This window comes from Acomys russatus, chromosome X (assembly GCF_903995435.1).
Source record: "Acomys russatus chromosome X, mAcoRus1.1, whole genome shotgun sequence".
Classification (NCBI taxonomy): domain Eukaryota; kingdom Metazoa; phylum Chordata; class Mammalia; order Rodentia; family Muridae; genus Acomys; species Acomys russatus.
The window spans coordinates 41260723-41282810 of NC_067169.1; the positions used below are offsets into that span (position 1 = coordinate 41260723).

Consider the following 22088-nt stretch of genomic DNA (forward strand, 5'->3'; position numbering starts at 1 on the left):
GAGGAAAAACTAGATATTCAGTAATAAAGTCAAATTTAAACAGTAAATAGCTACAAATTGAGTCCAACAGAAGGTACCAAAACAAAAAAATCCAAACCAAAGATATCAGATACACTCATGAAAACACAGGAAAGAAAATAATTTCAAATCAACAAAGCTAATAGGTGGGTAATACACACACACACACACACAGAGAGAGAGAGAGAGAGAGAGAGAGAGAGAGAGACAGAGACAGAGAGACAGAGACAGAGACAGAGAGACAGAGAGAGAGAGACAGAGGGAGAGAGAGAGAACCACCACTAACAATAACAACAACAAATAACTGGGATTATTAATAATTTTTTATTGGTATCTATCAATAACAATGGACTCAGTACCCCAGTAAAAAACATAGACTAACAAAAATGCAAAATAAGGATCCACCTTTCTGCTCTGTGCAAGAAACACACCACAGCATTAAATATAGATATTGCTTCAGAACAAAGGGTTGGAAAAATATATTTCAAGCAAATAGAGCTAAGAAGCAGCTGGTGCCGTCATTCTAATGTCTAACAAAATAGACTTCAAACCAAAATTATTCAAAATAGACAGGAAAAAGGATGCTACATACTCATCAAATGAAAAATTGAATTGAAAACAGACAAATTCACACACCTATGGATAAATATATAAAGAAGCAAGAATTAATCAATAGGGATAAAAAGCATTTTCAAAAAATGTTGCTGGTGTGACTCTATGTCTAGCTTATAATAATTCAAATAGATCCATATCTATCACCTGCAGAAAATTCAAGTTCAAGTGCTTCAAAGACCTCAACATAATACCAGATACAATAAATCTGATAAAAAAGAAAGCAGAGAATAGCCTTGAAGGCATTGACACAGAAGACAACTTTATGAACAGAACACTGATAGTGCAGTCAGTATAATCAACAATAAATAAGAAAATAATTAATTAATTATCAATCAACAATGGAAAAATTTCTGTAAGGCAAAAGACATCATCAATGGATAGAACAGAATCCTTAAAATGAGAAAAGATTTTTACCAACTCAACATCTGACAAAGGGCTAATATCCAAAATATATAAAGAACTCAAGAAGCTAGACATTAATAAACTAAAAACTCCAATTAAGAGTAGGGTGCAAGTCGGGCGCTGGTGGCACACGCCTTTAATCCCAGCACATGGAAGGCAGAGGCAGGCGGATCTCTATGAGTTCAAGGCTAGCTTGCTCTACAAAGAGAGTCCAGGACAGCCAAGGCTACACAAAAAAACCTGTCTCGAAAAACAAACCAACAACAAAAACAAAAACAAAAAAGAATAGGGTACAGATCTAAACAAAGAATTCTCAACAACAACAACAAATTCAAATGGCTGAGAATTACTTTTAAGAAATGTTCAACATCATTAGCCACCAGGGAAATGCAAATCAAAACGACTTTGAGATTTCATTTTACACCCATCAGAATGGTTAAGATAAATAACACAAGTGACAGTTCATAATGTCAAGAAGATTGAGCAAGGATAACACTCCTCCATTGTGGATGGGGAGTACAGACTTGTACAGCCCCTATGGAAATCAGTATGGCAGTTCTTCAGTAAGACAAGAATAGTTCTGCCTCAAAATCTAGTTATACCATTCTTGGGCATATAACCAAAGATTTGGCATCCTACCACAAAGATACCTGCTCAATTATGTTCATAGCAGCTTTATTCATAATAGCTAAAATCTGGAAACAACCTAAATGTCCTTCAACAAAAGAATAAAGATAATGCAGTATATATACACAATAGATTATTATTCAACTATTATGGTAAAAGATGAAATTTTCAAGCAAATGGACAGAACTAGAGAAATTCATCCTGAGTGCAACAACCTAGGCACAAAAAGATAAACATGATATCTTCTCACTTTTAAGTGGATATTAGCTGTTAAGTAGAGGACACTCAGGCTACAATTCATTGACGCAGAGAGGCCAAGTCACAAGGAGGGCTCAAGGGGGGAACTCAAGAATCTCTCTAGGAAGGGGAAATAGAACAGATTAAGTGAGTGGGCTGGAGGCAGATAGGGATGGGAACATGAAAGTTTAAGTGGGGTGGGGAGGGATAAAGGGAGAGAGTAAGGATGGAGATGACTGAAATTCTGAGGCATTTGGAAGAGTGATGTGGAAACTTAGTACAATATAAACTTCCTGCAACCTATGAGGATGACCTTAGCAATGACTCCTACTAATGAAGGCTATGGAACCTGAACTATCTTCTGCAACCAAGCAAGGCATCCAGTGTTGGGACTGAGACATCAACCCAGCCACAAACCTTCAAACCACAACTTGTTTTGCCTACAAGATGTGCTAGGGGAAATAGTGGCTCAGAGTTTGTGGGAATGGTCATCCTATTGCTGGTCTCTCTAGAGTTCCAGGCCATGAGAAGAGATACTTTAAAAACTCGTATGGCACTGACTTGGAAAATGTAAAAGAAATAGACAAAATTCCATTTTTAATAGAATTTAGAAAAATGTAAATCAAAACAGTATTGAGATTTCATCTTAGCCCAGTGAGAATGGCAAGGATAAAGGAAACAAATGACAACAAGTGCTGTAAAGGTATGTGGGGAAAAGACAACTCTCATTTGCTGTTGACATGCATGCAACTGATTCAGTCACTCTAGAAATCAGTATTGAGAATCCTCAAAAGTCTAAAAATAAATGTACTCTATGACCCAGATTTACCACTCATTGACATATGCCCAGGACCTGACATCCTATTCCAGATGTTTATTGCTGTTCATTCTCTAGCTTGGAAATGAGAACAACCAAAATGTCCTTCAACTAGTAAATAAATAATGAAAATGTGGCCCATATACACTATGGAGTACTATTCAGCTTTAAAGAAAAATTAAATAATGAACTTTACAAGTAAATGAATAGAACTAGAAAGTTCATATTGAGTGACATAACTCAGACCCAGAAAGATAAGCAGTACGTGTCCTTTCTCATCTGTAATTTTTAACTCCAACTCTTAAAATTTGGATGCACAACACAAAGTGATTGTAGAAATCAGAAAAGTAAAAAACGAAACACAGGGTAAGGCACTATAAACAAATAACAAAATATATGAGATTTGAAAGGAAAATTGAGTAAAATGAGGGTATGTTTTAAATCAGGAGAGGGAGGAAGTTCAATTCAAAAGGAAAGGAAGGAAATTAAGGTTACACTAAGGATTTTTGAAAAATCCATAAAATTATATTATTTATTTAACCACAAATTACATATAATACATATAAGGCAATATGTGTTTATATATATATATATATATATATATATATATATATATATATATATATATATATATATATATATATATATAGTACAAGTGAAGTTATAACACTTGGGTTTACAAAACTCTCCCAAGGAGCCATAAACTATCTAACAAAATACACAATACCAGGAATGAGAAACTCTCTTTTGAGTTGCTTGTCAGGAGACTTCAAGCAACTCTCAGAACAATATAAGCTATTGATGTTAGGCCTTGATTGTCTCCCAGGGGCTGGAGGTTATGTTCTCACGAATGAAGACACCATGCATACAAGACCTGCATGTCCCACGCTGGATTTGAATTGCTAGCCTTCTCTCTGAAGATAGCTTTCACAGTACCTGAAGCTGCCATACAAGCTTTCAAGAGAGGGAAGTAAAAATAGTCCTACACAGATGAAACACTTATGAACCACAAAAATACCAGCATGACACATAAGGGTGAAATAGTTACCTATATATGTTATCAGTATTTGGACAAGAAATCGTGAAAACATAGAACCGACTTACTACTTGGCTTTTGCTTTTATTCATGATCGGCAACAATAAATATACCTAGGCATTCAAATTAATTTACATCCTTCCTTCAGTCTCTTCCACCTACTCTGCTAAAAATGTTTGCTTAATTGGGCAGAAGATAATGATATACAACTGGCCATGACAGTGGATTTGACCGTGTGCTGTCATACACGAAAACAAGAAAGGATGCTGGAGATCACTCGGTTTATCTTCTTCATTTGATTTTAAGAAAAGCAAATCCCAGCATTGTTGAATCTTAGAACCTATTATTTCTAACTGAGAGAGCATCAGAAGATGTGGATATTTTGTTATTTTAAGTATTCACATATGAGTGCCATATCACTATCAAGAAGCAGCCATCTCAAACTGTTATCTTGACATTTTTCTTTCCATTCCTCCTTTAAGGATATTCAAGAAAAGAGAAGTATCTGGATACTATTAAGCAATGTTTATATAGAAAAATGGAAATTCTATTGGTGAAAGAATACTTTAAATAAGTAGCATTAATGAAATTTTGTTGTAAAATAATAATTATGTATTATATTATTATATCAAAACTGTCAATTCTTTCATGTGGATGATAATAAACAAATATCTTCATTTTAATTCACACATTTTCTGTTATACCTAATTTATCAAACACTTATAACTTTTAAGACTCAAAGTACTATGCATTTATAAATTCTAGAAAAAAACACATGATCATCTCATTAAACACTGAAAAAGCCTTTGGTAAAATCCAACATTTCCTCATTATATAAATTTTGGAGAGATAAAGGATACAATGAACATACCTAAGCATCATAAAGGCAATTTACAACAAGCCTATAACCATCATAAAATTAAATGGAGTGAAACTCAGAGAAATTTCACTAAAAAGCAGGTACGAGTCAAGGCTGTGCACTCTCTAAATATCTAAATAGTTGTAGCTAGAGAAATAGGGCAACTAAAAAAATCAAGGGGCGGTAGAGGGGGTTCCAAAATGGTGGTGGCCAGGGTATGCCATATCTGAGTGGCAAAAGATCAGAGACTACATTTACACTGAACAACCTAGAAGCTGACTCAAAAATGTCAATGTGGGTGTTGTCATGATAGAAGAAAGCATCATGAGAGCTTGAGACGCACAGTACCAGGATCCTACAGACTTCTCCCTGGTCCAGGAGTCTTGCAAGGACCTGAACTCTTGGGACCCATGGCTTTCTACCAATAGGAGCACAGTGTGTATCCTCAGTTCCAGGGGCACTCTGCTTCAGCAATCTGACCTCGAATTCCTCCCACTTCCCCTGGGGGCAGCATGTGGATACAGCGGACAAAATCCCAACCCCAATCCACGCTTCTACTGGTTCCCCTCTGGAGACGAGATAGACAATATGAGCATATATATATATAAGGTCCTTGGTCCAAGATGGTCAAGCCTAGCCAAATCTGAGTGCCAGGAACACCATGTCTGCTTGGCATCAAGTGGCTGTGCAGCTGACTTCTTAATGCCAATGCCTGTTTCTTCCTGTCTTCCTCTGCCATCCTGAAGGTGACTAAGACATGCAGATCCAACCTTTGTTTCAGCTCTACTATCTGTTTTAAGGAGGCCAGAAAGACCTCACTAGAACACAAAGGCCCTAGTAACCCAGCAGGTTCCTGAAACAAACAGCTAACACCACAGACAAACAGATGGCTAAAGTCCAGTGTAAGAACACAATCAACAAAGACCAGAGCAATATGGTTCCACCAGACCCTTCTCCCAAAACACTGGCTACTCTGCAGCTGAAACACAGGAAAATAGCATTAAAACTATGCTTATGATAATGTTAGAGGCACTTAAATTGAAAACAGATAAATCCCTCAGAGAAATACAGGAAACTTCAATCAAACTGGTGAAGGAAATAGGAAAAAAGGTCTATCTCTGAAAATGGAAATAGAATCATTAAAGAAAACACAAACTGAGAAAATCCTGAAGATGAGGAACTTGAAGAAGAGAGCAGGAACCACAGAGGTAAGCATCACCAATAGAATACAAGAAAGGGAGGAGAGAATCTCAGACATAGAATATAAAATTGAAGAAATTGATACATCTGCCAAAGAAAATATTAAATCAAAAAAAGTCCTGACAGAAAACATCTAAGAAATCAAGAATACCATGAAAATATGAAACTTAAAAATAATAAGAATAGAAGAAAAAAAGATCCCATATTCCAAGTACCAGGAAGTATTTTTTAAAAATCATAGAAGAAAGATTTTCCAACCTGAAGAAATAGGTACCTTTAAACATAAAAGAGGTTTACAGAAGATCAAATAGACTAGATCAGAAAAGAAATTTCTCCCGCCACATAATAATGAAAACACTAAATCTACAGAACTAAGAAAAAATACTAAAAGCAGCAAGAGAAAAAGGCAAAGTAATATATAAAGGAAGACCTATCAGAATCACATTTCTCTTCTCTATAGAGACTATGAAAGGCAGAAGGGACTGGACAAATGTCATGCAGACATTGAGAGGCCACAGATGTCAGCCCAGACTACTATACCCAGCAAAGCTTTCAATCACCATAAAAGGGGAAAATAAGATATTCCATCACAAACCCAAGTTTAAACAATATCTATACACCAACCCAGCCCTACAGAAGATACTAGAAGTAAAACTCCAACATAACTATGTTAACTTCAGCTAAGAAAACACAGGATATAAATTACTTCATAACAGCAAAACCAAAGGAAGACAAGCACACAAGAATACTATCATCAACAGCACAATAGAAGGAACTAATAGTCATTGGTCATGAATACCTATCAATACCAATGGATTCCATTCTCTAGTAAAAAGACACAGGCTAACAGAATTGATGAATAAACAGGACCCATCATTCTGCTCCATACAAGAAATACATCTTAGCAACAAAGATAGACAATACCTCAGAGTAAAGGGTTGGAAAAAAGTTGTCCAAACAAATGGACTCAGAAGCAAGCTGGGGTAGCCATTCTAGTATCCAATAAAATAGGGCAGAGATTGAGGGAGTAGAGTCCAACTAATGCCTGGCCCAACCAAAGACCCACCCCATTAAAGAGAGTCAACCCCTGATACTATTAACTGCTACGCTTGCAGGCAGAAGCCTATCAGAGTTCTCCTCTGAGAGGCTCCACCAAAGCTATGGTTTGAAACAGATGGTGAAACTCATAGCCAAACATTGGGCAAGATGGAGGGAACCTAGTGAAAAAGTATGGAAAATGATAAAAGGACTTAGAAGTGACAAAGCACAAGAAGAAGACCAACAGACTCAAAAACGGCAGGTCCCAGAGGGGCCTGTGAAGTCTGAATCACTAACCAAGGACCATGCATGGACAGGACTTAGGTCCACTTGATAGATGTATCTGATGGGCTTAGAATGAAATCATCAAAATAACACCTTCCACAGTAGTCACAGTTAACACAAAATATATTGGGCTAACTCTGACTAAGCAAGTTAAATGTTTATATGATAAATACTTCAAAGCTTTCAAGAAGGAATTTGAAGATATCAGAAGATTCAAAGTTTTCCCATGCTGAAGGATTGGTAGTATTAATATAGTAAAAATGCTCATCATACCAAAAGCAATCTACAAATTCAACAGAATCCCCATCAAAATTCCAATATGATTCTTTACAGGCCTTGAAAGAACAATACTCAACTTCATATGGAAAAACAACAACAAAAATAAAGCCAGGATAAATAAAATAATCCTCTATAATAAAAGAACAACCAGAGGTATCACCGTCCCTGATTTCAAGCTGCACTAAAGAGCAGTAGTAATAGAAATAAATTGATGGCCTTGGCAAAAAGGAATAAAGAAAGAAAGAAAGAACGGTGGATCAATGCAATCTAATTGAAAAACCCAGACATAAATCCACACCCATATGGAAACTTAATTTTTGACAAAGAAGCCAGAAATATACAATGAAAAAAAAAGCATTTTCAACAACTGAAGCTGGTCTAACTTGATATCTGCATATAGAATGCAAATGGATCCATAGTTATCACTTTGCACAAAACTACAGTACAAATGGATTAAAGACCTCAACATAAATTCAGACACACTAAATCTGTTAGAAGAAAAAGTCAGGAAAAAGCTTGAACTCATCTGCACAGGAGACATCTTCCTGAACAGAACACCCATACCACAAACACTAAGATCAACAATTAATAAATGGGACTTAATGAAACTGAGAAGCTTCTGTAAAGCAAAAGACACCATTAACAGGACAAAATGGCATCTTACAGAATAGGAAAAGATCTTAACCAGCCCTACATATGACAGAGTTCTGATAACCAAAATATATAATGAACACAAGAAATTAGACATTAACAAACTAAATGATCCAATTTAAAAATGAGGTACAGATCTAAACAGAGGATTCTCAATGTTGAAATCTCAAGTGGCTAAGAAACACTTAACAATCATACTGAGTTAACCCAGAAGCAGAAAGACTCACATGGTATATATTCACTTATAGTTGGATACTAGGCCAAAAGGGATGTCCCATGAAAGTCTTCACTTACCAGGAGATTGGGATAGATATGAAGACATCCTATTTGAACCCTAGGTGAGAGAAGTATGGGATAATGGGAAAATATAAGGACCTAGAGGGTCCTAGAAACCTACAAGAAGAAGATCATGATGAGTGTATATGAACCAAGGGGGATCTGCTCAAACTATTGCACCAACCATGGATAATACATGCAGTAAACATTGAACCCATACTCAGATCTAGCCAATGGACAGGACAGTCTCCAAAGTTATGTGGAGAGTGGGAACTGACTCTACATGAACTGTGGTGCCCCATATTTGACCACCTCCCTGTCATGGGAAGTCCTGGTGGCACTAAGAGAAAGGATAAGCAGGTTACCAAGATGAGACTTGATAGATAGCCTATGATGATACAGTCAGGGAGGAGGTCCTCCTTGGTCATAGACCTAGGGAAGAGGAATAGGGTGAAAGCAGGAGGCAGGGAGGAACAGATTGATACAAGTGAGGGGAAAACAATTGAGATGTAATCTGAATAAATTAATTAAATAAAAAAAGAAATGTTAATCATCCTCAGCCATAAGGGAAATGCAAATCAAAACAATTTTGAAATTCCATCTTATACCTGTCAAGATGGCTAAGATCAGAAACACAAGTTACAGCTCATGCAAGTGATAATGTGCAGTTAAGATAACACTCCTCCATTGATGGTGAGAGTGCAAACTTGTACAGTTACTTTGGAAATCATATCAGTTTCTCAGAAAATTGGGGATGGATCTGCCTCACAAGCCCAAACATGTTCCCTCCTATCACAAGCGCACTTGATCTACTATATTCTAAGCAGCTTCATTCATAATAGCTAGAAACTGGAATCAACCCAGATGTCCCTCAATTTAACAATGGAGTATTTAAAATGTGGTACATTTACACAATGGAATATTATTTAGCTGTTAAAAATGACATGAAATTTGCTGGCAAATGGAACACAAAAAAAAGCATCCTGAGTGAGATAACCTAGACCCAGAAAGACATATATGGTATGTACTCACTTATAAGTAGATAAGAGCTATAAAGTAAAGTATAATCATGCTATAATCCACAGACCCAGAGAAGCCAAGTAATTAAGGGGTGTGAGGGGGAAGGTGCAGGTATACACAGATCTTCCTGGGAAGAAAAAGTAGAATAGATTTCAGAGGTGGAATAAGATGAGTGGTGATAGAAGAAGGGATTGGGTTGGAGGGCTGGAAGGTAAGAATATACAAAGAGAAGACCGGAATAGAGGGAAGCTTTTCTGGAAGAGATAGGAACCTAGTCAATGGAAAGTCCATGGAATCTACAAGGGTGATACCAGGGAAGACACTTTGTAATAGAGAACATGGAGTCTGAACCAGTGAGTCTCTGTAACCAGGCAGAGCCTCAAGTAGCACACCTAGAATACCAACTCAGCCCCAACACCTCCAACCTACTGTTTGTCATGCCTGTATGATGTGCTGGGAACGAAGCCTAACATAATCGTCATCAGAGAAGCCAGAGGGTCTTCATGCAGCAACTGATGGGAGAAGATGAATAGTCCCACAGCCAAATTATAGGCAGAGCTCCGGGATTCCTGTGGAAGAGGAAGAGGAAGGATTGGAGGAGCCTGAGGGATGTGATCACGGAAACCACAAAAACATGACCCACAGAATCAACTGACCAGGCCTCAAGTGGAACCTATATGGGTTTGACCTAGGTCTTATGAATATATGTAGTGGTTATGTAGTTTAGTGTTCTTGTATGACTCCTAACAGTGGAGGTGAAGGCTATCTCTGACACTTTCCTCTGCCTTTTGGATCCTTTTCCTCATACTGGGTTGGCTTGTCCTGCCTTTATGTGGAAATGTGTGCCTAATCTTATTGTAGCTTGTCATGTTGTGTTTGGTTGGTGTCCCTGAGAGGAGGTGAAGGCAAAGGGATCCAATGGAGCCAAGGCAAAAGGGTGGTTGTGGGGGTGAGAAGTCTGGGGAAGGGAGGGCTTGGAAACTGTATGGAGGATATAATATATAAGAGAATAAAAAATAAATAGATAAAAGAAAAATGTAAACTCTCACAAAAAAGAAAGTACTTCTTGAAGAAAATGACCAACATGTAATACAATGACTTCTTTCCTAAACAAAATTTCCCAAATGCTCTCTCAAGAGGAAATATGTAAATGTAATGCAAATAATACAACTGAAAGATAATTTCAAATAGTGAAAAATATCATTCCTATCTATGTCATTTAAAGTGTAATTGTAAAATGATGAGAAAATACATAACAAAAACATGGAAAAGCATCTGAAGTAGATCATTTATAGTAGAGAAAAATAGCAACAGAATTCTCATTAAAAAACATTTTAGTGATTAAGACATGAGCAAAATTCAAACTAACAATTAGTAATAATCCTACAACTATCTCGCTAGTATAAATTTATGTCTCTCACATCTTGCTTGTATACAATCAAGGAAATGTCTACATATACTTTTAGAAACAGAAATAGCAAAAAGTTTTAAAATGTCTGTCAATAGCTACATGAAAGTATGAGACTGCTATTCTTTATCCAATTATTTACATACTTTGGAATCTCTCCCAAGGATACAGATTTATTTAAGGGCATGTGTTTCTCTTTTCCAATATATATATTGCCAAAGCCTAAAACATGACTGTAGAAAGAATGTAAAAAACAACATTGTGTTTTTTATTAAGGAATATTATGCACCTATTGAGGCAAAGAATGGCTATGCAACAAAAGATCCCAAAATATTTCTGTTGACATAAAAAAAACTCCCATGTGTTACAATTGAGTGCTAAAAGCAGGATGCAGAAAAGCCAATATTGTATAAAATTTTTTCTAAAAGGTGATAAAACTCTTCATTTGTGAATGGCTCTGTGATTCCTAAATATAAATATAAGATCACAGAGGGGAAAGTGAAAGTATACACAGTTGGTTACCAATGTGTTCTGACTTTAATTGGAGTGGCTGTAAAGAGCAATATATGTGTATCAGGGGTAGAATAAAGATAGAAGCAGAGTATAAGAAAAAGTAAGAAAAGGAAAATGAGAATGTTCTGATTAAAGCTAGGCTTTTATGTGAGAGGATATATCCGTAAAAGAAATTAAAGAAAATATTTAAATTTAAATAGTATTCAGGGAAATTTATACTATCCTTTTTTCATAGTTTCGATTGTTTGCAAGTAACTTTGTGTTAGTGTCTTTGTAATATTGAGTGAAATTACTTCCATTTATTTCATGCCACAAAACACAATAAACACTATAGACGCACTACACATATACATATATAATACAAAGCATATGAAAATATTATATATGTATACAGTATATATATTTTATATATAAACAAATAGCAGCATATACATATATATATATTGCTAGTTTGTTTTTAAGTGTGTGGAAAACTTAGAGCTGAATACATTCCTATGTTTCCTTCTTTCATAGCTTGTCAATTATATAGTCTACAAATGTAAATTTATAAAAGAAGAATCATGCGTTTTGGCTAGTAACCTCATCATTTTTAGTCTTTGTGAGGCATAATAGATACTGAGGAAATAGTTGTTGAATTTTTGGAATAAGGAATTAAATATGATTTTAAAAGAATTATTAAAACTTTGGTTTCTGACAAGATTTAATGTATACTAAGGTTTACTTCAGATTTTTCACTATCATGTTTTTATACTAATAATTCAGAAAGTGCCAATATTTAAAAAAACAAAATCCATGTAACTGATTTGAGCATTGCAAAATAGATACATTTACTGAAACATCAAGTGCTGTGTTTTTAACATGTGTTAATTTTACATTTTACTGAAATAATTTTAATATTTTAAATATGTATTCTATTATTTTTGAGAATTTCATACATAAGACTGTATTTATACCATTTCCACTCCATACTTTCCTTCTCCAACACCCTCTAATGCTTTTCAACTTCATGACTGTTTCTTTTTTAATTATTATGGTTATTAACACACACATATATGCATATATTACCTCTTTGGAAAGGAAACAGAACCCAAGGTGATTTAAATTTTGATTAGAGACTGTAGATATAACTTAGTGGTAGTGTGCTCCTCTGCAGCATTCAAGGCCCTAAGTTTGATCCTCAGAACTCCAAGAATGAAAAAGAAATTGAGACTACTTTATGGGGCAGAGTTAAGAGATTAAAAAACAGAGAAAAAAGACATTTTGATTAGAAATAAATCCATATCTTTTAGTTTACCACTCTGGGGTGTCAACAATAAAAAATATGGACTAAGGAATGGTTTTGTTAGGGTTTAAGTCTTGTTCCTCCAGTTACTGTGTGACGCTTATGCCTCTTCTTCACTATCCGGCTTAGAAGAGGAATGGCACATGAAACTCCCAGCATGTGCCAGAAGCTGATTTTCTAATACAAGGTATGTTTAAGGACAAAGCAGTATATTATTTATTATCTCTTCACCAATGGAAGCACATTTTTTGTTCTTAGTAAGAATGCTGTGTAGAGCATTGCATTCACCCAAATCATCTCCTACAAACAGATCTGAAGCCTGGGACCAAGATCATGCTCAAGTTAGAAGGAGCAAGTCATCTAGAGACACAGAATCTCAGACCAAGTATTTATTTTAATGCTATTAATAAGAATGAGTAGAAAGAAAACACTAAAAATCAAAAAGAAATGTTGGTTGTACAGTGAAGATCAAAAATAGATTATAGGAAGACGTAGAACAGAAGGAAAATAAGAGTTGTGTGCACTATAATGATTGAAGCTTCTAAGGGAAATCAGGCATCATCAGAAACCTCTTTGCTCTTTTTCTCCTAGCAAGCAAAAACTCTAAGACTGCCAATTAAACCAAGATGTGACTATCCCTGAATTGGTTGATAAGTACAATAATTAAATTAAATGGATTAAAACCTATCATAATATGAATAACAGCCTATCTATTAATTGGCTAACTATTTTATATTAATATTTGATTCTGTTTTTTTAATTGTCCTAAGAAATGTTCAGTAACACTCTCCATTTATCTTAGATAACAAGCACAACTTTCATTAACTGTAGTGAGTTCTTCTGAGCCCAATTAATATGCTAAAGCATCCCAGTTCATACTGCCTATGTGTTGACCTGTGAAATCTTCATATTTTAAATTGGAGCATGGCTTAGGAAGCAATATCCTGATGCCTGTCTCGCATATTAGGCCGGAGTGAATAATACGTTAAGTCAATTTTCAGTGGAACAAAATGGGAGTGATGCTTCATTTATTAAATTAAAATACCTAGTCAACCTCCTTGCAAAAGGAACTCAATCCAAATTCTCCAGGTTTACAGGGAAAGCATACATATTGGTATAAAAATATATTGCCAAATTAAAAGAAAACAGCTGATTAGTAGTTGTCCATAAATGGAGACAGAAACTAAATTATTACCCGAGTGAGTTTTCTGGTTTCCTGGGCAACAGAAGCCAACCACTGCAAATAAGGGGCCTGAGAAAGGTAGTGCTAAGAGAAAATCAGAAAACATGCCACCACAGGAGTCCCTATGCTAGAAGGTATCAGTGAATGCCCAACAAGTGTAGGAAGGTAGTTATTCCACTACAGGTAGTGAAGATGAACTAAGCCAGAAGTCCTAACAATTCATTTTGGAAATGCACTTCCTCAACAGGTATACAGTTACTTAAGCAGCATCTCTTGTCTTGCATAATTGAATATTGATTGAAAAGATGCATTTCTTGCCTTCCAAGTGAAATAGGCAGGCACTGCGCTGGAAAGGACTCAATAGATGGATCAGAGAGCAGAGATTCCTGCTGACAAATGAAGGGTCTAAAGCATCCCTTCGTCAATAGTATCAGTCCTGCTGATTCCTTCTGTAAGTCATCATTGTTATTCCAGACACTAGCACCCTCAATAATTCTATCAAATTCACTTGAACTCAATTCAGACGAAGAAAATTAAAAAGACTCACCCAATTTGATCCTTGAAATACCTGCAAATAGGCAAAATATATTTTATTACTGTTCTAAAAGACAGCACTGTAAAAAATTTGGGTTCCATTTCAGCCTTGAAACATCTTTCCCTAAAGTTAATTCTTACGTGAAATACAGTCATCTTTTGACAAAGGCATAATGAGATAATGGCAATGGTTTATAAAAAATCAACAATCTAACTGATAAATTTGAATGGACAGCACATCTGTGGAGAGCTCACACAATAAATCATCATTAAAGACATACGCTTTTTAAAGTAAAGATAAAAAGACTGTCTTGGTAATTTCCTGTTGGATAGTAAAACAGTGCTTTTGCAAAGCTGCCTTGGGAAGGGTTGTTTACCACTTTAAAAGGGTATCAGGCATGTACTGGGTATGATGCAATGTCACAGAACAGTATCAGCTGTGTAGTTGCCAAAAATGACATCAATCCCTACTCCACAAAGACAGATATTGTTAAGGGTACCATTAACGAAGCACACATTTTCTCTTTCTTCCACTTTTCTGCTATGGAAGTAAGAGATCAAGGCATTCATCCTAGTAGAATTATCTTTTTAGAAAATAAAACAATAACAGCAACAAACACTTCACTGTGCTTTGTGTCTCAACAAGTTTAAAGAATAAAAGTTAATAAAAAATTTAAATCAACTAATAAAATTACTCCACTTCATATATGTTTTAATATCATGTGGCTCACAATAAATGTGTGCAAATATGATTCATCAACTTAAAGAACAATAATTACAATATGAAGAGAGTTTGAAATGAATTCTTAGACAAATATATGCATACACACATACATTCATATAGTGATTAATGTGCCACATACACACTTCTTTCCAAAGTATTTTCTAAAGTATATTTTAATCTTCCAAAATAATAATTTATAATTATCAACAATAATTTATGATTGTTTGATTTAAATGTTTCATGAGTATTGTGTAATGGATTTTCAATACTCTGTGCTACTTAATAATTCTTATAAAAATTGGCGATTACTTAATGCTTTCAACAAAATCCAAAGTGACTCTTATTTATTGAGTAGTTTCTAAAGGTCAAGTTCTTTCATTATCCATATGATTACTACATAAAACATGTGTGATTATCCTATATTATACCAAAAAAGAACTGACTTTATAGGGGCCATGGACTTGTTCTGAGATATGAGGCAAGCAAATAGCAAGACTGGTAGTAAAACAGCTACACTGTTTATTTCGAAATCTGTGCCCTCTCTCTCTACTTTTGTGTTAGCTACTATCATAGATGTCCTTACAGAATACCACCATTGACAACAAAAAGACTCATGAATATTTAACAATCAGCCCATAGATTAACTATAAAGTGAGTATCTGAATCCTTAATACTAGGTAGAGAATAAAAAAATCTTCAAGGAGAGAGGAGTGGGAGAAAGACAAGAAAGAAGATGGGTAGAAGAGAAGTGTCTTCATTCAATTGGGAAATATGTATCTATATGTGTATATATATGTATCTATATATATATATGTTACTCAAAGTTTAAAATAAATGTACAAATCACAATATTGGCACTGCCCCATGGCATGAAGTATAAGGCAATGCCACATGTGTGCAGCAGGATGGTTGAAGAGTTAAGATGGTTAAGAAAGACTTTCCTGAGAGAATCACGCAAAAGAATATAAGAGTACTAAATATATGTTAATAAGTTAACCATGGTAATGATGGGTTCAATAACTTGAAGTTGTTTGGAATAAAAAGCACGAAGAAGGATAAAATGCATAAATGTGTTGGTGGAACTAGAATACAAAAAGTGATATGGAATATGAAGATAGTGGAAATAAAGTTGGAGAGATATCTGGCACCAAGACTTGTATGATTATAAGAAAGGATTCTGTCCTTCTTTTGAGAGAGGTGGGAATGCAGTGAACATATTTTTGAGTCTTTAAATGTTTTTAAAGATGACTATAATTTTGACAAGAGATACTGAGAAAAGGGTTATGGTGCTAATACAGTTATCTGGTTGAAGATAGGAGCTCAGATTAGGGTGGAAGTATTAAAAACAAGAGAAGTGATCACAAGGAAGAGAAATTTAACATATCACAAGTATGACTACTGTTGTGGGTATTTGGTGGTATGACAAAGTATACTTACAGTAATGTTTATGCAGCCTATGAGAGAATATTGTTACAGTAATTGCCCTTAAGTTTCTCTTTTGATAAATAAAATGCTCAAGGGAGGGAAGAGAAGAAGATGCAGTGTGCTGAGCATCAATTATGTTTTGTTCTCTTGATATGCTAAGAGAGATGTTCCTTTGAATCACTTAAAAGATTCTCAGAATAGAGGTCTTTCTAGATAGGACAACTTTAAGCTAAATATAAAAGGGTTGTAAGACAATTATAAGTCATAATAATTTGCCATCAAGAATTTGTACTTCATTGTTCTTTGGGGTAAAGAATAAAATTGAAAATCCTAAGATAAACTTATCACTCAGGGTTTCACCAAAAACAGAGGCCATGCCAGGCTTAATGGCACATGTCTTTATTCTCAGCATTCAGGAGGCAGAGCAAGCTGATCTTTGTGAGTCTGAGGCCAGCTAGGTCTACTTAGACAGACAGACAGAGAGACAGATACACGGACAGGCAGGCAGGCAGGCAGAGCTACTAAATAAGGCCCTGCTTTGAAACAAAAACAAAAATGAAAAACCAACCAGACAAGAACAAAAAACCCAGAGGCCATGTTAACATAACCCATAAATCTTAAATTTTGTTTTTTAATTAGATATGTGTGGGGGTGGGGATGTAGGTGTATGTACAAGAATGCTGGTGTCTGCAGAGGCCAGAAATATCAGATGTCCCAGGAACTGGAGTTATTCTATCTTCTGAGCTGCCTGACATGAGTAGTAGAAATTAAACTCAGGTCCTTTGCAAGAGCATTATGTACTCTTTACTTCTGCACCATCACTTTATCCTCCAACCCAGGAAATATAATACAGGATATTTTTGCATGTGTGTTGTAGGGCCTGTGAGGCCAAAATGAGAAAAAAAAGAACAACCAAAGTGTCTTCAAGAGAAGAGGACTCAAAAGGGACTATGTTTATGAGACCTCTGAAGCTGACTGCAGAAGCTCATGCTCCATGAGGGCTGTCTACTGGGAGATGAGTCAGAGGAGCCACTGCTGCTGCATAGGCCATCTTAAACAGACAGATGGACGTATAGAATAACCTGATTTCTCCAGACATCCAGATATTTCCAGATATCCAAAACGACCCGTAACAGACAAGAAGACAGTCGGGAAATTAGTCTTTGTGAACCAGAGTCAAGATTGATAAGTGGGAATAAGGGGCATGAGAATAAACTAGCACAATGGGACATTCACTAGTTCTGATTCATTAATTGAGAAAAGAAGTAATACAACATTTTTAGAGAGAACATTTAATTACAAGCCAAAAAATTCTCTGATGCCCTTTTGCTTCTACCATAATGATCAGTACCATTCTGAAAAATGACCTCTCTGACAACCAGGGTAACAGAGTGAATACTACATAGAAAAGCATGCCCCAGTTGACCCACAAAGAAAACACATCATGTCGTCTAAGTGAAAAATAGCCTGATGTTTTTCTCTCTTTAAACCACTGAATCTTTTGAGATTCGGGGACTGTTTGCTAATTACAGTTAACCTAGGCTATCCTGAGACACATGAAAATTAAAATTGATAAGTAGGGTGAGGCCTCCACCTTATCCTTCGTTAGTTACATCATTAATGAAATTGAATTATAGGATTATAATCTCCATCATTAAGTGGAAGAACATTGGCTAAGTCATCTGTTAACTATAGTCTTAAAGACAGATAATATGTCCTAGGACTATGTACCTTTCTATACACCATTCTTACACTTGTCATATGTCTTACTTACTCATCTCATGCTCTTCTAACAGTTGACGGTAGGTAGCTTAGACATCTCTATGCTTACAATTTGCATCCTAACTTCAGAAAGGAAATTAAACGTTACCTTGAAATTGTGTACTTTAGATAAGATTTATGAACTTCCACTTTCGGAGACTTAGTAAGGTTATGATTGCCAATGTGTCAAGTATTTACAAACAAGAACAAAATTAAACATGGGGGATCAAAAAATATTTTAAATTTCTACATTCTGCTTCCAAATGGATTTTATTTTTTATTAAATTACATAATTAGTTTTGTGTGGTGAGTGCTAAAAGGAAGTGAAGGATGTCGCTTTATAAGGATCATGTAATAGCTGATATGAAAACTATTTTATCCCTTCTGACATAGAGATGAACAGTGAGTCAAGTACTAATTAAACCATGTATTACCAACTGTTATCCTTGTTGTGACCAAGTATCTTATCAACAATCTAAGAAATAACCACTTATTTTAGCTCACAGTTTGGCTGCAACCAAGCCTGTGGTGGGATATCAAAGATAATTAGATATAAAAAACATTAAAAAAGTGAACATAAATGTCTAGGAAGAGAATAGAATGTTCTCTATGAGAAGATACCTTCATCAGAAACAGGAAATTAGAGAAAAAACTACGATAATTTTCTATTACCACAAAAATCTGAAGCAAGCAAGTACTTCATGAAAAGAATGATCAAGTGTCTATTGCTGCAAAGAGATCAAAAATGAAAGATGAATGAAAAATTGCAGTGGACTTGACAACAAAGTGGTCATGATGATCTCAGCAGGAAGTCTTTCATCTAATGATGATGAGACCAAAATAGTCTGGGTTGAGGAAGGGGTAGGACTTTGAAGCAATGAAAAGAACATGAACAAAGCACAATGGAGAAGCAATTTCATGCAACATGAGACAGTCTAAGAGCAATCATTTCAAAAACAAAATTCAAGACCCATGTCTGCAAATGTCACACTAATGGTTTATAGCACCTCACAAAGTGGAATTATTTAGAATGCCCATTGATAAGGCAAGAAAGCAATCATCTTCAATGTAAAACATGAAGCCCTTTCTATTTGTGACTCAGAAAAAAGAAAAGAGGGAGAAAGGAAGAAAGGAATGAAGGAAAAAAGGAAAGAAAGGAAGGAAGGAAGAAAGAAAGAAAGAAAGAGCAGAAATCTACTTTGCATTTGAGTTTGTTGCAGAAAGAAGCATAGAGACCTAAGTGTACATATAAACTTGACTAAAAGGGTCCCTTGCATATGGTAAAATTATCATGTATAATTCAGTCTGCTTGTGTCATTATTGAATTTAGTACTGGGCTAGTAAGATGGCATTGTGGGTGAAAATATTACATCAACAAGCCTCCTGATTTGGCTTAAGTTCAGCATTTCTAACCCTGAAAAACTAACTTCTGATAAATGTCCTCTGACCTACACAAGCATTTTTTTCTTTGTATCACTGTGTCTCTCTGTCTCTGTCTCTGTGTCTCTGTGTCTCTGTCCCTGTTTCTCTCTCTCTCTCTGTCTCTCTCTCTCTGTGTCTCTCTCTCTCTGTCTCTCTCTCTCTGTCTCTCTCTCTCTCTCTCTCTCTCTCTCTCTCTCTCTCTCTCTCTCTCTCTCTCTCTCTCTCTCTCTCTCTCTCTCTCTCTCTCTCTCTCTCTCACACACACACACACACACACACACACATACACTAAAGTAATAATGAAATTATATTTTGGTTGGTTCTATAAGTAATGACTTATCAGATCATATATTTTCTAAACAAAATTATAACTGATATATTTGAAAATCTAAACACATGTGAGACATTTTCATGTTTTAGTTACAATGTTTTATTCCTAGAACATCACAAATAATCCAGTGAAAAGTCTTGTACTATTTTGTGGGAATAGACTTTCAGACATAAAATTAATTGTAATTGAAATAATTAATAGCTTTATAGTTGCTGAAGAAACAGCTAATCATTACAATTTCAGGGGATTTTCATAGTAAAAGAAATTTTACATAAGCGCCAAAAAGAAGTCATTACTCAAGTGAAACACTCAGCAAACAGTAATAGATATAGTTCCAAGTATGTCTCTCTATACATACATTTGCATTTAAGGGCAGCAAAGGAATAGACATTATTACTATTGGTGGTGGTGCTGCTGCTGCTGCTGTTGTTATCTGCTTTAAATATGCTTCGTTAGCTGATGATCTTCAAATATTTTGTAAACGTTTACATTTCATACATGTTACACTTCCCATCTTATATATGAGTAAGTCCATAGAAGTAGCAGATGTTTTAATTTAGGATGGTAGCTAGCATAATATGGTACCAAATTGGTTAGATATTTGTGAAAGATTTTTATGACACAAGTGAAAACATTCAAAGTTTCACTGGGGTTCATGATAACAGAGGCATTTTCATTTATACATATGCAATATACATCTTACTTTAAAGGCAGGAATTTCTTTTAGAGTCTAATTAAAATTGGTATTAGGATCCTCGATTATAACTAGATTGTGTAACAATTGTAAAAAAATAAATCTACAAATAATAAGTCTTATTTTTAGAAATATTTGGAAAGAGCTTTTGAGTTTTAATACAGTAGGAAATAGAATATTTAAAAAATTGTAAACAACTTTTATAATAGCTGAAATAAATGGTGACAAGAAACATTTTCTCATTCTCTTGTTCATATCTATTTTAAGTGGCACTGGAGATTAAATCCAGCACATTATGCATGCTACTAAAGAGCTCTACCACTATAGTCTTGGCCAATTTTTAATATTTATTAAAAATATTTACTAATTGTCTTATTAATTGTCAAGACTAATTTTGTACTTACTCTGTACTCAAGGCAAGTCTTAGCATTGCAGTCTACCTGCCTCTCCTTCCCCAGTAACTGAGATTACAGGGTAGTGACACCAGGCATGACTTACTAATACCTATTCTTCATCTTCAATTAAATGCTTTCAAATTGACTATTTTCTAGGTGAATCTAGATATAATACAATTGGTCTCACATTTGTATATATGGCATATATAACTAAAATTATTTTCAAAACTTAAAATTAAAAAAAGAAGTAATATTCCTATTTTCCTCCTAATGGTGACATATATAATGATACTTTAAACAGATCATAGCTAGAGTGTGATTTACATAATTGTTTTATTAACTATTCTTTCACCATAGACTTGACTATTAAACATTCATATATGTATTTTTTATAAATTCTCCAATGAATAAAAATCCCCAGAATTTTTTAGTTTTCAAGTGCTTTCTTTTTTTAATTTTGATTTTAATAATTTATTCAGATTACAACTCAATTGTTATACCATTATTTGTATCCTCTAGCTTTCACACGATTCCCCTCCCATAGGTCTAAGACTGAGGGGGCCCTCCTCCCCCACTATATTGTCATAGGCTATCAAGTCTCATCTTGGTAGCCTGCTTATCCTTTCTCTGAGTGCCACCAGGCCTCCCCACCAATGGGAAGTGGTCAAATATGGAGCACCAGAGTTCATGTCAGAGTCAGTCCCTGCTCTCCACATAACTGTGGAGAATGTGCTGTCCATTGGGTAGATCAGAGAAGGGGTTCGATGTTTACTACTTGTATTGTACTTGGTTAGTGCAATAGTTTGAGCAGACCACCCTGGTCCCTGATCCACCCATCACGATGTTCTTCTTGTAGATCTCTAGAAGGATCTCTAGGTCCTTCTATTTCCCCATCTCCTATATTGCTCTTACCTAGAGTCTCAGTAAGATGTCCTCACATCTATCCCAATCTCCTGGTAAGGCATGTCCCACGAAAGTCTTCACTTACCAGGAGATTGAAATGCTTTCATAGACACTTACAGTGTTGTAAATTCAATGAATGGCAAAGTGTTTAAG

At 35.3% G+C, this 22088-nt stretch overlaps 1 protein-coding gene across 2 annotated transcripts in view; it reads right to left on the reverse strand.

Moving 5' to 3' along the window:
- The window catches only part of Il1rapl1 (interleukin 1 receptor accessory protein like 1), a 1408761-nt gene that overhangs the window by 1294042 nt on the left and 92631 nt on the right, over nt 1-22088 (reverse strand). The window contains exon 2 of one of the 2 annotated variants that reach the window (XM_051140905.1): nt 14294-14314. The exons of the other annotated variant lie outside the window; for it this stretch is intronic. The gene's annotated coding sequence lies outside the window, so the exon portion shown is untranslated. The remainder of the gene's footprint in view (nt 1-14293; nt 14315-22088) is intronic. 2 annotated transcript variants of the gene reach the window in all.